Raw genomic sequence first — 23,651 nt, forward strand, 5'->3', positions numbered from 1 at the left:
TACGAGTAATTTTTGTGTGTCTCACGTAATTTATGTTCAAATCTTAAATGTCCTTTACATTTTTGCTGAAAATGAATTATCTTTGAAAGTAGAATATTGAAGTCATTTCTGTTCTTTAAACACATCAAAAAGTAGCATAAACTAAAGTGATGATTTTAGACACAGCAAGTATTTTATTATCTTTAGCACTCATTAAGATACATCAGAGCTGCTATAATCCCCAAACTATATGAGACATTTGGTAGCATAAGTTCAGTGTTCTTTTTTTTTTAATATGAAAAAAAATGTAAGCAAGGGTATTGAATAAAATAAACTGATAATTGAGCTTTACAGAATCAAAATGAAAAATCTAAATTTATATATCCTATGATTTGTTTTCCTCACTTCCATACAGCCATTTGCATTTCCAAAGTTCCATTTTGAGCATGAACTAATTCTTACAATATTCCAGGACACAGAAACTATTATGATCTCCATTTTGCAGAGGGAGAAGTTGAGACACTGAGACCAAACGCATCTCAGCTCCTCAAGAAATTAGAATTTGGGGCCCATTGAGAAAGATGGCTTTTGTCCTGCCATGTCGACTGGGAAGCTGATATAATGCGAGGCATTGTAAAGTAATTTTGTATACTCTCAGCCACTTGACAAATGGAAATGAAAGCAATAACTCTTGCACGCTTTGCAATATCCACACTTACAGGCCATTACCTTACAGTTTTTTTTTTTTGTCTTAAAAAAAGACTCTGCCACCAGATTTATGAAGGCTTCCTTGAATCTATGAAAATATAGCTTGTATTCCAGTTCAGGTAAAAGTGCTCTGACTTTCTTCTATGCAAGACCAAGCCTACTTTTAGAGAGCGTCCGAGCCTGCTTTGAGGGTACGACAGAGGCCTGCTAGCCCTCTCCGTTTTCATACACTGTCTCTTACTCATTTATGGCTCGGCATTTACTGTGGTAACAGATCATCAGGCACTCATGACAATATTTGGCAGTTCACAGTTCATGGCAGCAATGCGCTCTGAGTGATGGGGTTTACAATATCTGCATGGTTATGATTATAAAATTGTGTCTGGGCCAGGGAAAGAAAATAACCCAGCAGATTATATTTCAATGCACCCATTAGAGGATCAGCATGAGACACCATCAGTAGTGGAGGAATTCATCAACTTCATAGGCACCCAAGCAGTGTTAAAAGCTTTAACTTTACTAGAAATATAACAAGTAATAAAAACAGACAAGACCTGAAATGGTCTAATGGACCTAGCACAAATGTAGCAGATTAACAACGCTGAATTCTCAGCCATGGAGACTTTCCCCAAATTCAGTAAGCAGTTTCTCAAAATTCAGGGCCTTCAGTACAAATCTTTGGTTCAGCATAAATGGGTTTCTAGACAGACAAACCACCTTGGTCTACACAGTCACACTGAGTTCATATTAAAAAATGTGTTCAAATTCCTACCTGACACGCATTCTACCTTAATGCAGTGTTGTAAATCTTTTTCGATCTATTTGTCACCGTTTTGTCTACTATTGATGAAAATATTTTCTTTCTTATAGATCACACTTGAATCTAAGGGCATCTACCGGGGACTTCTAGAACTCCTTTTTTGTTTTTTTTTTGTTTTTTTTTTTTATTGCAACGTATTTGAGACACATAGAAAGCTATAAAAATAATATAATACATTCTATCCAACTATGCACCATCCAACTAAAGAATTACATATATTGTCGATACATTTGAAGCCCTCTATACACTCTTCCTCAAATGCACTCTACCTTTACCCTCAGTCATAACCCTTCTGCTGAATTGGGCATTTATTATTCCTAATGCCCAGCTAATGTATAGATAGTAAAGAGCTAGTGTATAGATACACTGTATCTATTTACTACATGTGTATCTCTAAGCAATATTTACTATTATTTTGCATGTTTTTAAGCTTTATACAAATCGAATCACTTAAATGTCTCTAGGTATACTTTTGCAACCTGCTCGCTTGATGAGCGTCATTTTCGTGAAACTCATTCCTGTTGATACCTGCGTAGTGGGTTCATTCATTTTCATCACTATGTAGCATTCCGTTGTATGATTATATCACAATTTATTCATCCATTTGCCTAAAGATATTTTCTATTAAACAGCTTGTGATTATCACATAAACTACAAGGAAATTTGTATAGTTTTCAGTGTGTGCTAAAGTCATTGAAGAAAGTGAGTGCATGAATGTCAGCCTGATGGCACACTCTGAAACACAGGTACCGTCTATTTTTGAATGTTTGTGGCTACACTTTCTTTTCTCTTTTTTCCTTTTGGCCAAGCATGTGATACCTGCAATGATCAGATTTCTTTTCTGTTACCGTTATTATTATTATTATTATTATTATTATTATTTTGTTCTGAGATAGGTAGTTTGTGTGTCTAAGGACAATTGCATTGCCTTATTCTTCTATAGATGCTTAACACCTAATTTTTCCTTATTATATCTATAAACAGTCATGAGTCGTCTTCATCTGAGAGTAGCATTCATGCTCCATGAACACATTTCTCTTGACCAAAGATAGTCATAGAGAGAGGAGGAAGCTCCCTCTCCACAATATAAACCTTAACAAGTACAACAGCATGAAATCCGAGGCAAGAAGAGACCAAAGACTGAAGGGGAAAGAATGTACCTGATGGTCTGGATCTACTTTTCTTCCAATATGTCAAACACTGGCAACTATATTATGTTTCAACACTTTAGTATTATAGAAAGTGAAGATCCTATTAGAATCCGCTTTCTTTTAGGTGTTTCAAAGTTAAAATCATAGCAAGTGGCGATGCAGGTGGCAAGGGAATAGTATACCTAAAAAATAATTTAGTCAGAGACAGAGAATATCCATAATTCTAATTTTCAATAAATAAACAAGAGTGATACAATTAATGCATTGCTACATAGCCATTAATGATTCCTGTCCAACAGGTTACTCATTAGCAATAAAATGAATTTTCAATCAATAAGTGAAGTACACATTATCTTACAAGGCCTCTGGGAGGACAGAGAAAAAAAAATAAAAGCAAGAATCAGCAATCCATGGTATATATGATGATGGCTGCTACCCTACCTCCTTCCCACATTCTCTTAAAAAGATAATTCATTCTATTTTATATGAAACAGTTTTCTATTCCAAAAGTACTACAGGATCATTTTTGAAAATTCAAGTTATCTAAAAAATTACAAATAATAAAATAAAAATTCAATATGAATTTTCTTTTTTAGATAACCACTGTTAATGTTTTAGTATATATACATTCTCTTATCTACACATATATACATTTTTAATAAACCATGAATATGTTATAAATAATTTTAAAACAATTTTATGGCCTTTTTCATTATGTAATATATCTTGCATATTTTTGTCAACATTATTCTTCTTTACCTCATTTATAATGGCCCCATACTATTCCACCCTTTGGATGGGCTGTTAAATTATTTCCTATTTGTTTCTTTTTTTTTTAAATTTCTTTAATGTTTATTCATTTTTTAGAGAGAGAGAGAGATAGTACAAGCTGGGAGGAGCAGAGAGAGAGGGAGATACAGAATCTGAAGCAGCCTCCAGGCTCTGAGCCCTCAGCACAGAGCCCAATGCGGGGCTCAAACCCACTGTGAGGTCATGACCTGAGCCGAAATCAGACACTTAACCAACTGAGCCACCCAGATGCCCCTGTTTCTAATTTTTTTTTACCTTTATCAGCAATGTTGTAGTAAGCATCCTTACTGATAAATCTTTGTATACATTCGTGATGATTCACATAGGATAAATTCTTATGAACGAAATAGCTGAGTAAAAGGCTACACATATATATAATGTTTTTCTTATGTGCCACCAAACTGACGTCCAAAGAAGTTGTACTCCCACCACCACAGTTTGAGAATGCTCATTTCTTCAAATAGTTGTTTTAGTACAGTGCCTTAATGACCCCAAATCTCCACTACTCCCTGTATCCTTGCCATGGGACTTTGCAGTCACCTCCAGCTGTGGGCATAAGTCCCTTTGCCTGACTTTGACCATGTGACCTTTCTCTAGCCAATGGGTTATTAGAAGTAATGATGCACGGGGAGTCCTCCAAAGCGCTTACATGATTAGGCTTGCTCTCCTGCACTCCTGTCATCACCTGAGAAGACAGGTGATGCCTACGCTAGTCCACTGGTCTCCAGAAGAGAACGAGCGACCAGTACAACAAAACCACCCTCCAGGCAGACACAAAGTACGTACCTGAGTCCAGCAGAGACCAGAAAATCCACTCAAGTGAGCCCAGTCAAGATTAGCTAACACCCAACTGGGCTGAAGACTTGTGAAAAATAATAAATAATACATTATTGTTATGTTTAGCCACTGAATTTTGGGAGTAGTTTGTTATACAGCGATAGCAAACTGGTAAGTGCCACTTTCCCCACAAATAATTTGAATAAAACTTTACAGATTACAAGTATTCTCATGATGTCTCATCATTCTTTATCAACACGATTTTATAGACCAGAAAACCAGAGTTCAGAAACATTATGATTTGCTCAAGCTTTCCTAGTTATTAAGTGGCAGAGTCAGGGTTCGAAGATCTTATAGCTATGCCCTTTTCTCTATTCCAAACTTTTTCTGTAAAAAAAAAAACCTGTTAGTAAATTAGCTTAGCTTTTGCAGGCCATGTAGTCTCCTGTTGCAACTATTCAACTCTGTCATTCTGGCACAAAAGCAACCACAGACAAACAACACATAAATGAATGGGCGTGGCTGTGTTCCAATAAAACTTTATTTACAAAAACCATCTTGGCCACCCCACAGGGAATGACTGTGGCTGGCACTTCCACCCCTCAAGTAATGGCTGGCAACTTCCCATCAGTGCTAATGAAGGTGCTGAAAGTTTGGCATCTTGCCTCCCAAAGTGTGCAGGTCACCTATCTAAATTATACATGTAGTCCTGATTACTAGAGTACTAATTACCTAATATACTAACTAATATACTAATGACTTAATATACAAATTACTAGTATACTAATTACCTAATACACTAACTAGTATACTAATTACCCAATTATTTATGTATATGTATATATATACATATATATAAGCTAGTATATGCTATTATATACAAATACGATATACAATATGAAATACATACATATATACAATATGAGATATATATACACACACAGACATATATGTAAAGATGTCACAGACTCAAAAGTGACAAAAATTCACCTTGTTCAATTTCATTTGAAAACCGAAGCTACCAGAAAACCACAGTCAAAAACACAACTCCTGGTAATACAGCTCCTTGAAAGCAATCGGAGGTTGAAGGCCCACTGCTGCAAAGGAGATGGTGGTTGGAAAAATGTATAAACGGCTGCTGGTCAATCATGAAAATAGAAAATAACCGAGTAGAATCCATCAAAATAGGTGATGTGTGAAAATGAGAATTTCCCAACTTGGTTCACAAAGGAGTGATTTGAAATGAAAACCCATGAATGCATGAATGAATGAATGAGTGATTGAAGAGGTGCTCAGGGAGCTAATGTCAACCCAGCTCGATCTCAGTAAAGGTTAATTGAGACAAGGCAGCTGTCTCATCTGCTGGGGGGTACGGCCCATATTGAGAGGCTCGGCAGTGGCAATATTTTGCACAATTTTAAAGTGAACAGAGCCATTTTCCGTGATCTCTTGTTTTAGAAGATTCTCAGCTATGGGCCACGCAAGTGTTCATAGGAGCCATAGATCACACAGATTTTAGGACTGCCCACAGCTCTGCCATATACTGGGTATGGGTGCCTTTAGGGGAGTTGTTTAGAGTCCCTCCCTCACCTCGAGTCTCTATTAAAAAATATGTGAATGAACACAGTAACAGATGCTGCCTCATAGGACTGTGCAGCACATCTAACAAGGCAATGCACTTAACATGCTTAGCACAGTCCCTGGCTACATAGAAGAAATCGATAAATTATTAGCTGTTTGTTAAGGTCAGTGCTGGGTGTTGAGGATAAAACAGGATCACTGCCCTTGAAGAACTCATAGTCTAGAGGAAGACACAGATCCCTAAACAGGCGACTACAATAAAGTATGAGAAGTGGCCGTAACAAGAACATTTATGAGAAACGGTGGAGAAACAGAGAAGGGAATAGGGAGTGACAAACTCTCTGTTCTCTGTATTGAGAGTTAGAGGTGCTGTGTGTGTGTGAGACAGACAGACGGACAGGCAGAATTATGAACGTTATTGAGTTACTACGATAATAAATTACAGTCAGTGAACTGTAATCTTCTTGAGGGGAGGCATGAAAGACCACCCTCATGCCCAGCACAGCCCTGGGAGTTCAGTCATGGTTTGATGCAATTTATTGATTTCTAAATTATAATAAAGAAACTAGTGACTTTAGTAAAGAAAAAAAATTAATTTTATAATTCAGTGTATGAAGAGGGGCAGCAGTCTAGCCTCTGTTGTCCTTACGGTCAAGTTCCACAGTTTTGAGGCCCTATTGAATTTATACGGTGTTATTGTTAAGAGTTTGGGAATGAGGCTAGATATGAGTTTGCATTACCATTTTAGCCCTAATTTATTGAGTGTGAGACCCGAGGTAAGTGATTTATCTCTTCTAGGGATGTTCTCTGTGTATAAAATGTTTGGTTAAGGGATTAAGAGCATCAGCTCTGCAGCTGGGCTGCCTGGGTCCAAGACTGGGCTTTGCCACCAGTTAGTCGTGTGATGGTGGACAACTTGGTTTGGGTGACACGCAAAACAGACCCTTAAACAAGGACTTGGGTTCAGGTAGTTTATTTGGGAGGTAATCAATTCCAGGAGGCACAAGTGAATGAGTGAGAGGAGAAGTGCAGGAAAAGGGGGGGAAACCCCAAAGTGTGCTAATGGGCGGGATACTGCTGGGGACCTAGGGCCCAGCTTTCATAAGGTAGCAGGAAGAACGAGCCTCAGAGTTGTTCCACGAAGGGAAGGGAATATTCATGCACCACCTTGTGAACTGCGTTTTTTGTTGAAATGTATTTGACATATAACATGGTGTAAATTTTAGGTTACAATGCGTCGATAAGAGACATTTATATATTGTAGTAATAATTGCCGTTGTAGCAATATTTACCACCTCTATCACTTAGCCATTCTTTTTTTTTTTTTTTTTTGGTGAGCATCATGAAGATCTAGTCTCTTAGTAGGTTTGATGATTATAATATTGTTGTCTATATTCACTACCCTTTACATTAGATCTCCAGGACGTATTTATCTACTAGTTTCAAATATGTACCCTTAAACAACATCTCTCCTACTCCCCCACCCCAAACTCCCAGAAGCCACCACTTTACTCTCTTTTTTTAATGTGTTCAGTTTGTTTACATTCCTCATACAAGTGATCCTATGGCATTTGTCATATACTCCGTCTAACTTAACTCGCTAAACACCGTGCTCTCAAGTTCCATCTATGTTGTTGCAGGTGGCAGCGTTTCCTTCTTTCTCAAGGCTAAATAATATTCCATTGCATAAATACATCACCGCATTTCCTTTAACCATTCACCTGTGGATGGGCCCTGAGACTGTTTCCATAGCTTGGCTATTGTGAACAACGCTGCGACAAACATGGGGTGTAGATGTCTCTTTGAATACCCTGTTTTTATTTCCAGAAGTGGAATTGTTGGATCATATGGTGAACTTCGCTGATTGAGAGTTGGTCTTGGGAGGCGGGGGATGAAATACTCCGCTCTTCTAGGCTGCTCTACCTGCAGGCTGAGCAAGCCCTCCCCACCGCCCCCGCCCCCGCCCCCAGCTCTGGGGAAAGCCCCATGGCAGAGAACCGGAGACTGGGCGTGCGAAGCAAGAGGCTGTCTTTGCACAGAAAATGGCCAGGGGCTGCTGCAGGGGACGTTGCACCTTCAGGCGAGCCAGCAGGATAGAGACAGAGCATGGCAGTGTCCACTGCACACTCTACACCCTCTTTTGTTTTTGTTTCTGTTTGGTCTGCGTATTAGAAACAAAAGTAGAATCTATAAAGGAGGCTATAAGTGACAACTAAATGCAATGCATGATCTTTGATTACATCTGAAATTTTTAAAATACAGCCAGAAAGGACATTATTAGAATGCTTGAAAAAATGTAAATACGGCCTGCCTATTAGGTAATATTGGTGTATGAATATCAAATTCTTGGGTATGATAATGATATTGTGGCTATTTAGGAGATGATCCCTGTTCTTAGGAGACATGTGCTCATGTATTTATGGGTGAAGTGGAATGCTGTCTGCAACTTTCTTTCGATTGCTTCGGAAAAAAAAATATACATACAGACCCACCCACCCACCCACCCACCCACCCACACACACATGCGCATGCATATGCAAAGAGAAAGAGAGAGGGGGTGCTTGGGTGGCTCAGCCGGTTAAGCATCTGACTCTATATTTGGCTCAGGTCACGATCTCACGATTAGTGAGCCTGCTTAGGATTCTCTCTCTCCTCTCTCTCTGACCCTCCCCCTGCTTGCTCTCGCGCTCTCTCTCTCTCACGATAAATAAATAAATGAACATTAAAAAAGAGCGAGAGGGAGAAAGCAAATGTGGCAACATTTTAACAATTGGTGAATCTAGGTTAGGGTATACAAGCGGTCACTATGAAAGTCTTGTATGACTTTTACACAGGCTTCTTTTTCAAAATAGAGGATGAAAAATGTGAACGGTGGACTCTGTCTCCTAGAGCTGCTGTGGGGATACACTGAGAGATCCTGGTGTAGCAATGCGGAGGGTGGCTAAGGGCAAAGACATAGTCCAGGCTGCCTGAACTCAAACTATGCCTCTCCCAATAGCTAGCTGGGGGATCTTAGACAAAGGACTTACTTTGGGTGCTCATATTTATTTCTTCTCCTGCAACCTGAGGCTAATAAAAATACATTCTTCATGAAATTGCTGTGAGGATCAAGTGGGATAATGTATACCCAGCACCGAGGACAGTGCCTGGCAGATGGTAACTATATAACCAGTGTTGTATATCATCATCATCGTCATCATGCTCATTGTGGCCACAGGTGACCATATAGCCTACTTTTCTATTGTTCCCTCAAAAGAGTGCCAATTTAGGCAGTCAATGCCATGATTATCCCATCACTATCTCATGTAAGTACTGGAGGCCATTAAATAAAATTACATAGAAGAGTAACACTTTCATAGCTGGTGCTGTTCGTTCTCTTCTTCATCTTCCCCTGGACCTTCACCCTATCTAAGTCAGGAGCAGGCCAGTGTGGTACTGAGTAGCAGGCTGGGAGCCACTAAGGACAAGAAAGCACAGCGGGATCCTGCACCAGATATGTCAACTAGGGACAGACACCCAACAAAAATCACAGAAGAGGGGATCCAGCCATGAGACAACAGGTTCTGGAAGAACCAAAAAGACACTAGACCCCTAGATGGATGGACTTGGTTACTAGAAATGTGAGCAGAAAGTAAGGATTGGTCAAAGAAGAGCAAGGCAGATAGTGCAGCTAGTGGAAAGCCAAAGACCCAGAGAACAGTCACCACCATGTTTAAGTTCCCAACGCTTACACAAGCCCTACCTGGGGAGGGAGCTCGTTCCAAAAGCTGGCATAGCCTAGCACAATGAAGGACCACTCAAGCGACCTAGCTTTCAGCCTGAGCTCTGCTGCTACTGATGAGAAACTTTTGGCAGATGGCATTCACTCTCTAAGCCTTGATTTCCTGGCTATAAAAATGAGGCATCCATCCCAGGTGCCTTCTAACCCTGTAGAGAGAGCGGTTAAGAGTACAGATTCTAGAATCAGAGAAAACTTGTTTCACTCCACAGCAATGTGATAATGGGCAAATTGCCGGACTCTTTTAAGTCTTGATTTCCTCACTTGTTACATGGAAGATGTAATCACACTTACATCTTGGAGATGTCATCAAATTTAAAGAGGTAAAGCATTAGTTAAGCACCTAAAACAGAGGAGGACCTCATAATATTCAGAATCAGGTTCAGCTGCAAGTAACTGAAACACCCCAAATGGCAATGACTTAAAAAGACAGAAGCTTGTTTCTCTCCATTATTCAAGTCTGCAGGTGTCCAACCAGGGATTATATGACATTCCACTGTATTGGGGAGTCAGAAGCTTTCCGTCCTCACGGGGGCTCTGTGCTGAATGGCTGCCTTTCCTAATGGTCCAGAATAGATGCCAGAAAATGTTGTCTTTATTTTGAGCATCCATCAATTAAAAACCAGGTGATTTATTACTATAGAAAGAGAAATAGATCTTGAGAATAACTAGTAGTCTCTGTCACAACTCTCAGTAAGTGTTAACTGCTGTTTGTATTATTATTGTAGTATTGTTTGCACTATATTGTAGTATTTTGTCTATGTTTGTTATTAATGTTCCAACAATTGTACATGTAAGAATCAAATAGCTCTAGCAGCTCAAATGAAAGGGATTAAAGATAATAACCAAGGTGATTATCATAAAAACTGATTTCCATTAGAGTTTCCATTAGAGTCTCCACTTTTACCCCGGACAGTGGAGAGTTTAAGGATAGAGGAATCAGGTGTCACTCTGGCACCTGATTTCATACTCATAACAATTGTGCAAAAAAAAAAAAATGGATTATATCCCAAAATGCTTAAGAAACTATGGCTTGGCTGATGAACTAAACACGATATAGAAGAGAAATCAAACAACCATAAGGATCTTAAATATCTGAGAATAGTACACATATTTTAATAGCACAAAATGGAAATCAATTCCAATTTCAGATGAAGAATATATATGTGCTGGAATTAAATGCTCTTAAAATGTTTATGTTCCATTTTGGCTCGAAAAGAAAGAAAAACATCAAGAAGAGTATGTGATATATGAACCGCTATATTAAAAAATAGGAATCCATCCTTCAGTATGGATTTTTTTTAATTGGCATCAGATAGTCCAATAAGACACATGTACCATAATAAACTAGACGTCTGAAAACTGAGAAATAAACAATAAAAATACATTTCCGAATGGTGGCAAAATATGGAAACGTATATATTCAGATTCCCTTCTCTCAAGCTATGTTTAATGTTATTTGAAACTTTCATTTGCTAACATGTACATGAAAAAGCTAAACACAAGAAGGAGACTGATAGCAAAAGTCTCCAGAAATGTAGCATATCTCTAAGCTTTTGGGTTGTTGTTGTTGTTTTTTACCTTTTTTCTTTTCCTAATCTTTAATCATCATGATATAATTTTTTAGTGTGCTTAATAACTTCTCATCAATCTTCTCCTCCGTGTGATCTGGCTGAAGGTTTGCAGGAAACCACTCCCTTCTGTGCACTCATGTCCCTCCTGCACAGCCACCTGGCAAGGTATTAACGTGCCACTCAGGGGACACAAGGAACTCGGGGAAAGATCAGCATAATTAAATATCGCCATCAGCCTCTGAAGTGCACACCCAACTATGCTGCTCCACACGGAGGTGCTTTTCAGGATAGATCACCTGGGGGTCTCCTGTGCAAATCTAACTTTTCCCCCTTAAATGCCGACAGAAGAGCTAAAGTAGGATGTAGCATTTGCAAGGCAGAGATCCCAGTTATTTCCTCTATTTCAATAATTTTAAGCTCATTTTGCAAAACTACCCAGCTCCCACGGGTATGTCTACATGATGTTAATATCTTTTTGGAAAGTGAAAATGTATATAAATTAGTCAAGTACTAAGCCTAATCACCTACCAGGAATCAAACATTTGGAGTCTGCTTTGAGCAAATAGAGTACATTGTCCTGCTTGACCACGTGCTCCAGGAACAGCCCGTTTCAACCAAAGCTTCTCTTTCCTGGCTTCCTCTACCTGTCAGTTCCACATAGTCTGCACAGCACCTCTAACAGACTTGCATTTCAAGTGCTTTTTGTAATGATAGATCTTTTAATGTCAGAGTTCCTTTTGTTTTTAATGGCTTGTATTTTAATATCAATAGATGGCCTTGATGCCTTTTCCACTTTTTTCTCCTCCTTTTACTGATTTTTTCTTCCCTCAGTTTCACCTTTTGCCTCAGTCCTTCTCATGTCTCTCTCCCTGTGTGTGCATCCCCCACACCCTGGTGTTGTCTATTCCTTTGGTGGCACCGCAAGGTTAGTAATAATCTCTCTTGCATTGTTTTCCTTAATTTCAAGGCAAATTGTTGAAGCACGTGCCTTGTCCCTTGATTCCTCTGCAGCTGAGAGGAACCTTGAGAGACACAGGCCACAGTCTATGTATGGGAGGAGATGAGTCGTGGTCCTATTTTATAGAAAGGGTAATAAGCAGATTTTTTTTTTTTTCAGGAAAAAAGGGAGTGCTGTTGCATGGGGAGGGAAAGCATCTTCCCAGATAATTTCACTTTTCTCCATTTCCGATAGTGAAATGTTGAATTATGTGTATCAGTCAAGGTTCTGGCAAGAACCAGATATCCAACCGAACAGAGGTAACTGAAAAGAATTAGGTTAAGGTGTTTTCTACAAAGATATAGGTGTGGTTCAGGGAACTCACCAAGGAATAGTGAAGCACTCTGATGCTGGCAAACAGTGGGAAGCTATTCCCACCCTAGGCCTAAAGACACAAGGTGTAGGAACAGTTACTCAAGTTGCAGACATCTATACCGCAGGACAAAGCCATCCGAAGGAAAGTTGTGCTCTTTGTTACAGACACCAAGCCAAACTAGAATGATCCAGAGAAAGATGCTGAGAAAGTAAATGAGGAAATAAATACAATGATCTCTTTCCCCTCCTGGCTTCCAGTCTCCTCCTGGCCCTCCCACTGGCCAAACTCAGCAGGAAGCTGGGGGCAATGAAGGTGCAATAAGCTTGGAGGGCAGTCCTGGAGTGCAAAGAATATTACAATAATCTAGTTTTTAGCCTTTTGACCTGAGTGTGTCGGTGTGGGCAATGACACTAATGATGTGAAAATAGTGATGAAAATTAGGACAAATATGATGACAGTAGCAGTATGGTTGAGAGTAATAGTGGTGATATCACCTGAGTTTCAGTAAATACTTTATCCTTCCAAAGTGCTTCCAGCCACATATCCATTTGGCCTGGGGTAGATGGACAACCTTTGAAGGGCTTAGATTGCTTTGTGAATGACCATGGCTTGGCTTAATTTTTGGTCTAGTGGTTCATATGTAATTAAAATGTTTTATTCCCTTATTTTAATAATATGTGTTGAAAAGATCCCTTTCCCCTCTGAGTCTATAATCTATACCTAACTTTGAGTTTTAGACAGATGCCCTGGTGAAAAACTTATCTAGCTCAAGTAATATCACCTACAGATCTCTTGTTCAAACTTTTAGTATGACGTCTGAAAGGATGCCGCAAGAGTGGGGTCCACTTTATACCTTTGCATTCTACCAAAACCCCAGTTCCTACCTGATTTATCTTGTTTGATGCTGAATGATGAGAAATGTGGAAACATCAAGTTAAGAGCAAAGAGAGTCATTACATTCTCATAGTAATCCCTGGCAAAGAACAATAGTAGGATTGTTTTGTTTTCTTTTCTGTGTTCCATTTCTTTTTTTTTTAAAGTGTATTTATTTCTTTTGAGAGAGAGAGAGACACAGAGAGAGAGAGAGAGAGAGAGAGAGAGAGAGAGGGAGAGAGAGAGAATCTCAAGCAGGGTCCACACTGTCAGCAGAGCCTGATGCAGGGCTTGATCCCACGAATCACGAGACCATGACTGGAGCCGAGATCAAGAGTCAGATGCATGACTGGTGCCATCCAGGCACTCCTTCTGTGTTCAGTTTCTGAAAGACCTATGATATCTCTCTGCCAAGGAACTGGTGAATTAAAAAGAACATGGGACATGGGACTTACAGCCAAAAGATCAGAGTTTTGAGACTTGGATCTACCACAGACTAACTGTTGGATGTCAGACAAGTCATATGTTTTTTCTGAGTCTCCCTTTCTTCATCTATAAAGCTGAGGTAGTAATCAAGAGAGCAAGACTGTTATTTGTATTAAATGAAGCAGTGTATCTGACAGTCTTTGTTAAAACTACAAATACTTACCCAAATTTTAGGTATAAGAATTGGCTGGTGAATTCAATGAAATACTCACATATTTTGCTGTTAAGAATCTGGATATTGAAAAAGATCCACTCCGTTTTATTTTTCATCTAAATATTTGGTATCATGCAGTTATAACCACAAGGACTTTTATAAAATTTCTGTGCAAATACATTTCCCTTGTAAGTGAAACGAATTCAGTATATAAAGGGATAATTTCTCAGTGACTTGTCTGAACAGAACTGCTTTTCCTTATGAATTCAGCTACAACTTCTGCCACAGGCTCCCCTTATCTGAAGCCTTCCTCTCTGGTACTGTTAACCAAGAGGATTTCAGTAGGTGCCTACCCTGCCAACCTGTTTTCCTGCAGAATCTTCCAGAGGCTGTGGTTTCAGACTAAACAGATATCAATGTGTGAATCCTGGCCACACAACTTTCTAGCCATGTGACCTTGAGAAAGTACTTAAACCCTTTAAGCCTCAATTTTCTCATCCGAAAAATGGAGGAAGTTGTTTATTCTTTATTTGGCCCTAACCCACCAAAGCCCATACTCCTCTCTTCTCTGCTCTGGAAGTCCGTCCAACCCTCTACAGATAGGATCAGTGAGACTTGCTTGGGTCCAGTTAAGGGGAGATTAGCATTCAAAGGTGTGAGAGGTTGGACTATTTCTTAATCCTCTTCTGTGTCTCAGATCTGACGGGGGCCATATGCCTCCAAGACCAGCCTCGGCAGTAGCTCTTTCTCCATGGTGCTGGCCATCGCTGAGCTCTGGTAGCACTGTTCTGCCTCTTTCTCCTTCAGTCCTAGGGCAGCTTTGCCAGTCCCTGGTATCTCATTGCCCCTATCAGTTCTGTAACCCCGCCCAACACCTGTAAACAGTGTCTTCACTAAACTGTCTTTGTGATCATATCTGCATGTACTTTCCATATCCTGCTGGGCTACTGAACTGATTTAGAGGCTTAAAAATAATAGGTACTTTCTAGGACTGTGGGTTAAGCAAATAACGCAGGTAAAGACTTAGAACAGGGACCGAGATATCAGAGCTCGATAAACATCAGCAGTTATCATCTTTCTCTGCACCTGTCCTCGAAGACTCAGTTTTCTGACTTGCTTTTCCATCTCTGCCTAGAACCCAGCCTTCAGATCCCCTCTATCCCATGCCTACCCCAGCTCCCACTCCTACCCCGGCCCAGCTTCTGAGATCACAGTTTTCTAGATGACCCAGTAGGAAGATTGGACAAGATCAAGCATTCCCAAAAACAACTTATTCACACTCTTAAACAAAATCGATCTAAAAAATTACCCACACAATTAGAAAATACATTGAGTGACCATATCATTAACTCTCATTCATAAATTATAGTTTTAGCATGTGTATGCAGCAGAGTAATTTGTGGGGAAATAGATGAAAAACTAATTGTTAACCTCTTAACAGGAGATCCATTCTCAGTAAATCATAAAGGGAGGAATAGCCTGGGATAATAACAGAGACTAGTAATGGCATAGTAGTAAATTTTAGTTTGTCAGATTAATTGAAGAGACTCACTTAACACCAATAACGTCCAGTTTTAAAAATAGTTATTAGATGTTTGAGGTTTTTCCAAGGTGGATAAACAAATATAAAACTCTCATTTTGACAGTGTTAAATGGGCCTTTAAAAAATAGTAAAGAAGTGGGGCGCCTGGATGGTTCTGTCGGTTAAGCATCGGACTCTTGATCTTGGCTCAGGTCATGATGTCACGTTCAGTGAGTTGAAGCTGCACATGGGGCTCTGCACCAAAGGTGCAGAACCTGCTTGGAATTCTGTCTCTCCTTCTCTCTGCCCCTCCCCTGCTTGTGCATGAGCTCGTGCTCTCTCTCTCTCTCTCTCTCTCTCTCTCAAATAAATAAATAAATAACTGTTAAAGATAGTAAAGAAGTTTGGAATGTTGTAGAGAAATAAAACCAAAATGATTTTCTTAAAAAAAGCACAACTGTCCGCACAACATGTGCTCTAAAACATGTGCTGTATGATTTTAGGGATGACTTTCATAGAGACATCCTGGTACTGTACCATTCCAGGACTAGTCAAGAAAACAGCCACCTCAAGCTGGGAGAAAGAGGAAGTGGAAGCCTGCAGCTGAAGGTCTCAAGGAACAGTCACAAGCCACGTCCCTGAAGGCCTGGCATGGGTGGCATTATCAGAACTCTCAGGAGAGTCTAGAAGTCATAAGGCTTCTAGCCACCGAAGTAGAACCACAAACAGCCATGGAGGCCGCATAGAAGAACCATACACTGCAAAGGGCCACATGGAAGAAGCCGCCGTGCCTGATCTGCATTAGTCAACTTTCACCCAAAACCACACCGAGAAGGAGGTCCTGGGAAATATAGTCCCCACGCTTCCAAGGTTGTGGCGATGGTGGTGATGAGTCTGCGGCAAACAATCCACCAGAAGTACCACCAGGACCATCCTAGGTACTTTAGAAGAGTGTTTTACTTAAATCCTAACAAGAATCATGTGCAGTAGATGTGGGTATTCCCATTTTACAGATAAGGGAATAGAGCCCGAGAGATGTAGTAATGTGCACGTAGGCATATGAAGAAACAAGATGTATACTCACATTTGTCTAGCTTTCCATAACTTCCTCCTTTCTCATATAAATTATGAAAGACCATGCTCCTTTTATCTGAAGAATCCAAATCACTGTCAACATAGGAACCAGCACCTTCTATGATAGAAAACAAACTATGTGAGAATAATCAGTTGGGTTAGTTTGAACAAGTTTTGCAAATGAATGTCAATAATTTACCAAGTTCTCTTTTTAGAGATTATTACCCACTGTGATCTCATACCCCGTAGTGCTTCAGAGTACAAAATAGATCATGCTCCCTTGAGCTGACTTAGTACTGTGTCCCAGTGAAATAATACCTTATTTTTCAGCTGCTGGAAGGTGACTTGGTTTTCTCAATGGAGAAGAGCAATGAATAAAAATTAGGCCAGCCAAAGTCAACCATCAGGAAATCTAAGGCTGGAAATGAGTAGGGATGTGCTCTTAATCAGAACCAGGATTTGATTCCTGCTTGCTGACCCTAAAGCCCACTCAGGAACAGATTCAAACTCTGGCAATTACTTCTGAATTTAACTAGTCTTCTAGGAACAGAGTTTTTCCAAATAGTATGAAGCTCTCCAAGCAGCTGCAATCCAGATATTCATCCCAAACTGTGTATTTTTGATGTAAGGAAGATGCGGGAAAGAAAATTTCTTCCTTGATACTCACTTAAATATCTGAACTCTCCTTGATACTCACTTGATACAGTATGATACTCACTAATTTCTCCTTGATACTCACTTAAATATCCGAAATAGGCAAAGACTAAACGCAGAGTGTAAGTTAGCTAGGGAAGCATATTAATTCAAAGGAAAGATGAGAGACTGAGAGACTGAGGGTCAAGTGGACAGGAGTAGGAGCGGTGAAGAGTGTATGAATCCTGGTTAGAGGAGAATCTCAGAGACTAAGAGCTTTGAGAGGGAGCAGTTGTAAATAAAGTGGAAGTGAGTGACTAAGTGTCCGAGGTCAAGTTAAGTTGAAGGCTATCAACAATTAGCAAATTCAAGAATGGTATGGGAGGCCAAGGAATGTTGATGGTGAAGTAACTGGGTCCCCTGTTAACCACAGTCTTACCAAGTCCTTCCATTCTTTGGTCCTCCTAACTCTGTCCTGCCTACCTTGCTAATCCTCAGCTTACTGTTCAAAGAAAACCATATAACCACATTGGTCGATTCCACTGGAAATGTACAGTTTTTGAACTCCATTGAGTCCCTGGTCGTGCTGAGCAATCTTCACGTAATCCTAGTTAATTCATATTTTTACTCACACTAGTAGCTACTTCAACTCAAAGCCACCTACCTTTCTTGAAGGCACCCTCATTCTGATTCGAAAACCTTACCTCCAACCTCACAGAAAAAAAATAGAAGCAATCAGACTGGAGCTTCCTTAAAACTCCACCCCACCAGACGTATCCATCACTTTATCTGTCCTTACCTGTCCATTGTTTGCTAATCTAACTTCAACCTGACCCCTCTTAAGAATTTGCTCTGTAAATTAACACCTCAAGCTTGTATCAACAATAATGGCTTTTCTGCTGGCTCTTTCACCAGGGTTTATAAACATGAGTAAGTCTTCCTCACCTTAAAATACATATCTCCTTGCCCGTCATGATTAATTAAGCTGCCACCACATCTTTTTCTTTAGCGGCTACATTTATGAAGCCTCACTTGTTTCCCCATTCCTCACCAACCATTCGCTCCTGCAATTCATTAAAGCATGCAACAAATATTTATGACAGCTAAAACCCGCTTTATGTACATACTGCTCAGCTGAAACTCTACCTAAAAAGACCACTGCTAATTCACTTGCCAAGTTCAGGCCTCATCTTTCTGGTGCCTTTTAGACTTTGTTACCACACCTTTCCTCATTGGCATCCTCCCCTATGTTAGCCTTAAAGCCATCTCCCTCTTGGTGAACTCCTACTTCTCTATCCATTTGTTCACAGTTTCCTTGGAGACTCTTCTTCCTCCTTCTCCCCAGGATCCGTCTTCAATCTTTCTCCTTGTTTATACACCTTCTCTCATCGGTTACATCAAATCCTGTGAATTCTACTATACTCATGATTCCAAAATCTATATGCAGCCCCAATATTTCCCCCGAGCCATTTTCTCGGTTGCCTGCTAAACATTTCTATCTGTTTTTCCTGCAAGCACTTCAAAGTCAACATATTCAGAACAGAACTCATGAATTCCCCCATATCAGATCCTCCTTTGTTTGTAAAATTCCTCCCCTGAAAGAAGGATAGGGAAGGAGGTTGGATAAATTGAACAAAATAGGAGAGTTTGTAACATGAGGAAAAGGAAGGGAGGAGAGAAAAGGGTTAGTAAAAATTATAGCCAACACTTATTGCTTGTTTCATAGATAATTTATTTTTTTTTATTTTTTTGTTATTTCACACACACACACACACACACACACACACGGCAAATAATGACTCCCTAACAATGCCCATGTCCTAATCCTTGAAACCTGTCAATATGCTACCTTTCATGGCAAAATGAACTTTGTTTGTGTGATTAAAGTAAGGATCTCAAGATAGGAAGATTACCCTGGATTATCTAAGTGGGCCCAATGCAATTAGAAGGTCCTTACAAGAAGGAAGCAGGAAGGTCAGAGGCAGAGAATGGGAGATAAAGATGGGGTCAGAGGTTGAAGTGATGAAGCCTTGATCCAAGGAACGTGAGACACCCTAGAAGTAGCAAAAGGCCTGGAAGCGATTTTCCCCTAGCATCTCCAGAATCTCCAGCCCAGCCAGTACCTTGCATTTAGTCATGAGGAATGATTCACCCTGACTTTTCACCCTGACTGTAAAATGATAAATCTGTGTTGTTGTTGTTTTTAACATTTATTTATTTTTGAGAGACAGAGAGAGAGCATGCGCAGGGGAGGGGTAGAGAGAGAGGGGTACACAGAATCCAAGCAGGCTCCAGGCTCTGAGCTGTCAGCACAGAGCCAGTTGTAGGGCTCCAACCCACGAACTGGGAGATCATGACCGCAGTGGAAGTCGGACGCTTAACCAACTGAGCCACGCAGGCATCCCTAAGTCTGTGTTGTTTTAAGCCACCGAGTTTATGGTAATTTGTTGTAGCACTATGGATACTGTCATTAGACCCATTTACACAAGAGGAAATTGAAGCCTAAGGCATTTAAATAGCTGATCTAAGGTCTCACAACCGGTAAGTGGCACAGCTGAGATCTGAACTCAGTAAGTTTTGGCCAGTCCCACCACGGAATTAACTCAATGCTGAACCCAAAGGAGTTTTCTAAACTAATGATCCAAACATGGTGGGAGTCCAAATGCAGAAATTAGGAGCTAAAGAGCAACAGGAGAACAAGGGACATAAAAGCAGGGGGAGCTGGTTCAAGGGTGGCCTTGTACAAGCTGCACTGTCGCCCAGCGTCGACTCAAGCTCGCTCGGCGCTTGCAGTGCTAACAGGGCAGGCTTTGTTTGCAAGGTAGTGTAGGCTGGACTGCTGTTCTCTCAGTTTAGAGCATCCCCACCAGCCAGCGTAGAAGCTAGAAACTTTGGATTTCTTTGTTCAACCATCTTCATGAGCATGTTCTTTGTGCTTTCTTTCTGCTAGATGGCACGCCAAGTCCTAGAGATACGAACTGAAATGATAGGTGTTCCTGCCTCCTCTCTACACTCTCTTCCATAATCAATGTTTCTTCCTCTGGCCTGCTCTGCCACATAATTTATATGTCTACTATTGTGTAATTTATTACCTTTAAGCTACCTGACTATAGCAAGCAAAATTAAATGTGAGACTGACTCTCGGGTTCCTGAGGACTTGGGGAGATGGGCACTCCTATAGACGGTTGACAGAGTGTAATTTGGTGATATACACAAAGAGCCCTGAAATGTTTATCAAATGTGATACTCAGTAATTCCGCTCCTAACACTTTCTTCTAAGAAAGTAATCAGGGGGCGCCTGGGTGGCTCAGTCGGTTAAGCGTCCGACTTAGGCTCAGGTCATGATCTCACAGTCCGTGAGTTTGAGCCCCGGGTCAGGCTCTGTGCTGACACTTCAGAGCCTGGAGCCTGCTTCAGATTCTGTGTCTCCCTCTGTCTCTGCCCCTCCCCTGTTCATGCTCTTTCTCTGTCTCAAAAATAAATAAAAACATTAAAAAAAACCTTTTTAAAATAAATAAATAAATAAATAAATAAATAAATAAATAAAATAAAAAATAATCAGAGTGACATATGAAGGTAGTTGCTTCAATATTATGTATAATAGAAAAAAAAAGAAATAATCGAAATGCTAACAGTAATAGAATGGGTATACAAATCTTGGTGAACCCAAAAGATGGAAATCTACGCAGCCGCTAAAAAATAATGTTTTAAAATAGTATTTAGTAACATAGGGAAATGCTCATGATATCTTATTAAATATAAAATAAGTGGAACCCAAACAATAGAGATATTAAGTTAACAGTGATTGGCTTTGGGTAATAGAAGTATGGGTTATTCTTATTTTCTTACGTATGCTTTTCCTGTATTTGAAAGTTGTTCCACATGAACATGTATTACTTTTATAATCAGGATAGAGACAACCAGTAAATATCATTTTAAAAAGAATAGTTTGTGCCAATGATACTCTGTTTACTTTCCTAGGTCCTTTGCCAGCTCCACACCCGCCCCCGCCCCCCACCTCTGGAGAAAGTGACTTCAAGGACTCTGCATCTCTCAGGCTTTCTTGCCCATGTTTTCAAGTTGGAATCCATCAATAAGAGTCTCTGGCAAATGGAGAATAGAAGAGGAGAAATTGGGCTATCTATTCTCCCAGATGTCTGGTACATTTTGCATCTTTCAAACCATGCATATTAGGCCGTGTCACTCGTGGCCATAGATCCTGTCAGGCAACTGTTTCTCACAGCTATGGTTCTCTCTAGAAGCTGGTAGCCTCCCTGTCCTCCTGCATCTTCAGGCCTCCAGCCAGGAGGCTTCTTGCTTCTCAATCTCTCAACACTATTCTCTGCCGGCTCCCCTACCCTGCCCGCATCTGCAAGTTGCCCTGCATTAAACCCTTTTCAATTAAACCTATGAATATACCATCTGTCTCCTGCCAGGCCCCTGGCTGATCCCACATTTAAGGTGAGACACCAGAGCTGCAAGAGTGCAGAGAGGGTGGCAAAAGCAGATGGCTCGTGTTCACAAAGCAGACATAGTTGCTCAATGGCAGGATCATTGTCTGGGAGAAGCCACGAGGGCTGAGTGTGAGTAAGGAGTGATTTGGTTGGAGACTTTCTCAAGAAAAGTGATGGTGTTAGCAGAGTTCAGGTGGTGTAGACAGAGCACGTGGAAGAAGTGGAGCTTACAGCTTCCCAGATACACAGTTTATTGGTAGTTTTGCAACTTCCGGTGGGAAACTTGAAGAGCGTGCCCTGACAGTTCTAACTCAGAGTTCATTTATAAGACTCATGGATGTGCAGGTGCCTTCACGGATGCAGCCTGCTTCCCTTTTCAAAATTTGTATGAATTTGTTTGGACTCAAAACGCAAACACTGCAAAGAGTATCTGGTCATTTCCCTAGTGCCGGGTGATTTTGCTTCAGAAGTAACCCTTAGCCTCTGCTCCTTGCTCCTGCTCAAATCAGGTGCCTCCTGCTGTACTGATCAGATATCTAACCCTTGTTCTTAGGCAGTATCACTTTTACTTTCTGAACCAGACTTTGACATTCTGCCCTAGTGTTGGGCTTCCCTGCTCCCATCTTGGGGTTGGCAACCTATATAGACTCCTTCCCGCCTCTGGCAGATGAAGCCCATGACAGACACACCTCTGCAAGTGAACTTCCTCCAAAGCTGGACTTTAGCCTTGGAGCCTGAGCCCTTGGGCAAAGTGATTTGGGCAATAAAACCTTACCTGTGCACTGTGTACTTTTCCCAAGGACTTTCAGCTCTACCTCCTGTGAGTCTGGATCTTTCCTGCCAAGATGAAAGTCAGGGGGCAAGGCGAGTAAAGAGGCTGAGAAGCTGCCCCACAGCCCGAATCCATTCTCTCATCGCCTCCAGACTGGAAGTTATGGAGCAGTGTTTTCTTTGGTCAGAAACTCACAAAAATCAGACTCAGGCAAGCAACTCCCACATACCCCTGTCCCTTTCTTTCCCACCACACAATAGAAAGGTGGTATTGTCTGGAGGCGACTTCTAGGGATTCTATCTTTGGATAGTCACAGGCCTGGTTCTTAGACTGTGTGTCTAGCTATAGAGCATTTTCAGAGCTCCCAGATGATGAGGTGTTGGGGAACTGACTCGAACCAACTGAATTCACAAAAATTTTAGTTTAAATTAAAAAAAAACAAATACAAACACAAATAAAGTGTTTTATCTCATATCAATTCTATAAGGTGCATAGGTTCTGTTATTAATTTGCTTTACGACAAAGAAACTAAGACATCGAAAGGTTGAGTAACCTGCCCAAGATGCCACAGATAGTAAGTGGCAGAGCCCAGATTGGGACCCAGGGATCTGGTTCAGTAGTCTGTGCCCTTAACTGATGCACCAGGCTTCAGGATGACAGAGTAGACATTCCTGAAGTGATGTTTGGATCTCACATTTTCTCCCTGAGGCAAACAGATGGAAATGTAACCTACAGTCGAGATTGCTTGGTGAATATTAAGTACAAACAAATGGGAATTAGGTTTTCTTAATGAAGGGTTCTTCAGCTGAGAGTGCTTGAGATATATTCTTCCCCCACTGAGGGAAACACCGGCTACAGAGACGACTGGAATCTCCTGGTGAGGGCGCTTCTTTCTCCCTCCTGTGTGTGTGTTGGGGGACTGACAGGCCAAGGTCTTAGTCCCTCCTCTTTTCCTCAGGAGGCCATTGAAAGAGTTTTCTGGTAACACATTTTTCTCTTAGATATGTTAATTCTGTTGTCTTTATCACAGTTTTAAGCATGCTAATTGCCAGGCTCTGACTACAGCCATTCTCTGATCCTTGATTGGAATTTAATCTGGAAACTCATTACCCGGCCTTTCAGGAGTTAACAATTCTGGTTTAGCATTTACTGACTCTAGCCTCACCCTTTTGAGTTGATTTGCTTAGATGAA

Source organism: Prionailurus bengalensis, chromosome C1 (genome assembly GCF_016509475.1).
Source record: "Prionailurus bengalensis isolate Pbe53 chromosome C1, Fcat_Pben_1.1_paternal_pri, whole genome shotgun sequence".
In the NCBI taxonomy this organism is placed as follows: domain Eukaryota; kingdom Metazoa; phylum Chordata; class Mammalia; order Carnivora; family Felidae; genus Prionailurus; species Prionailurus bengalensis.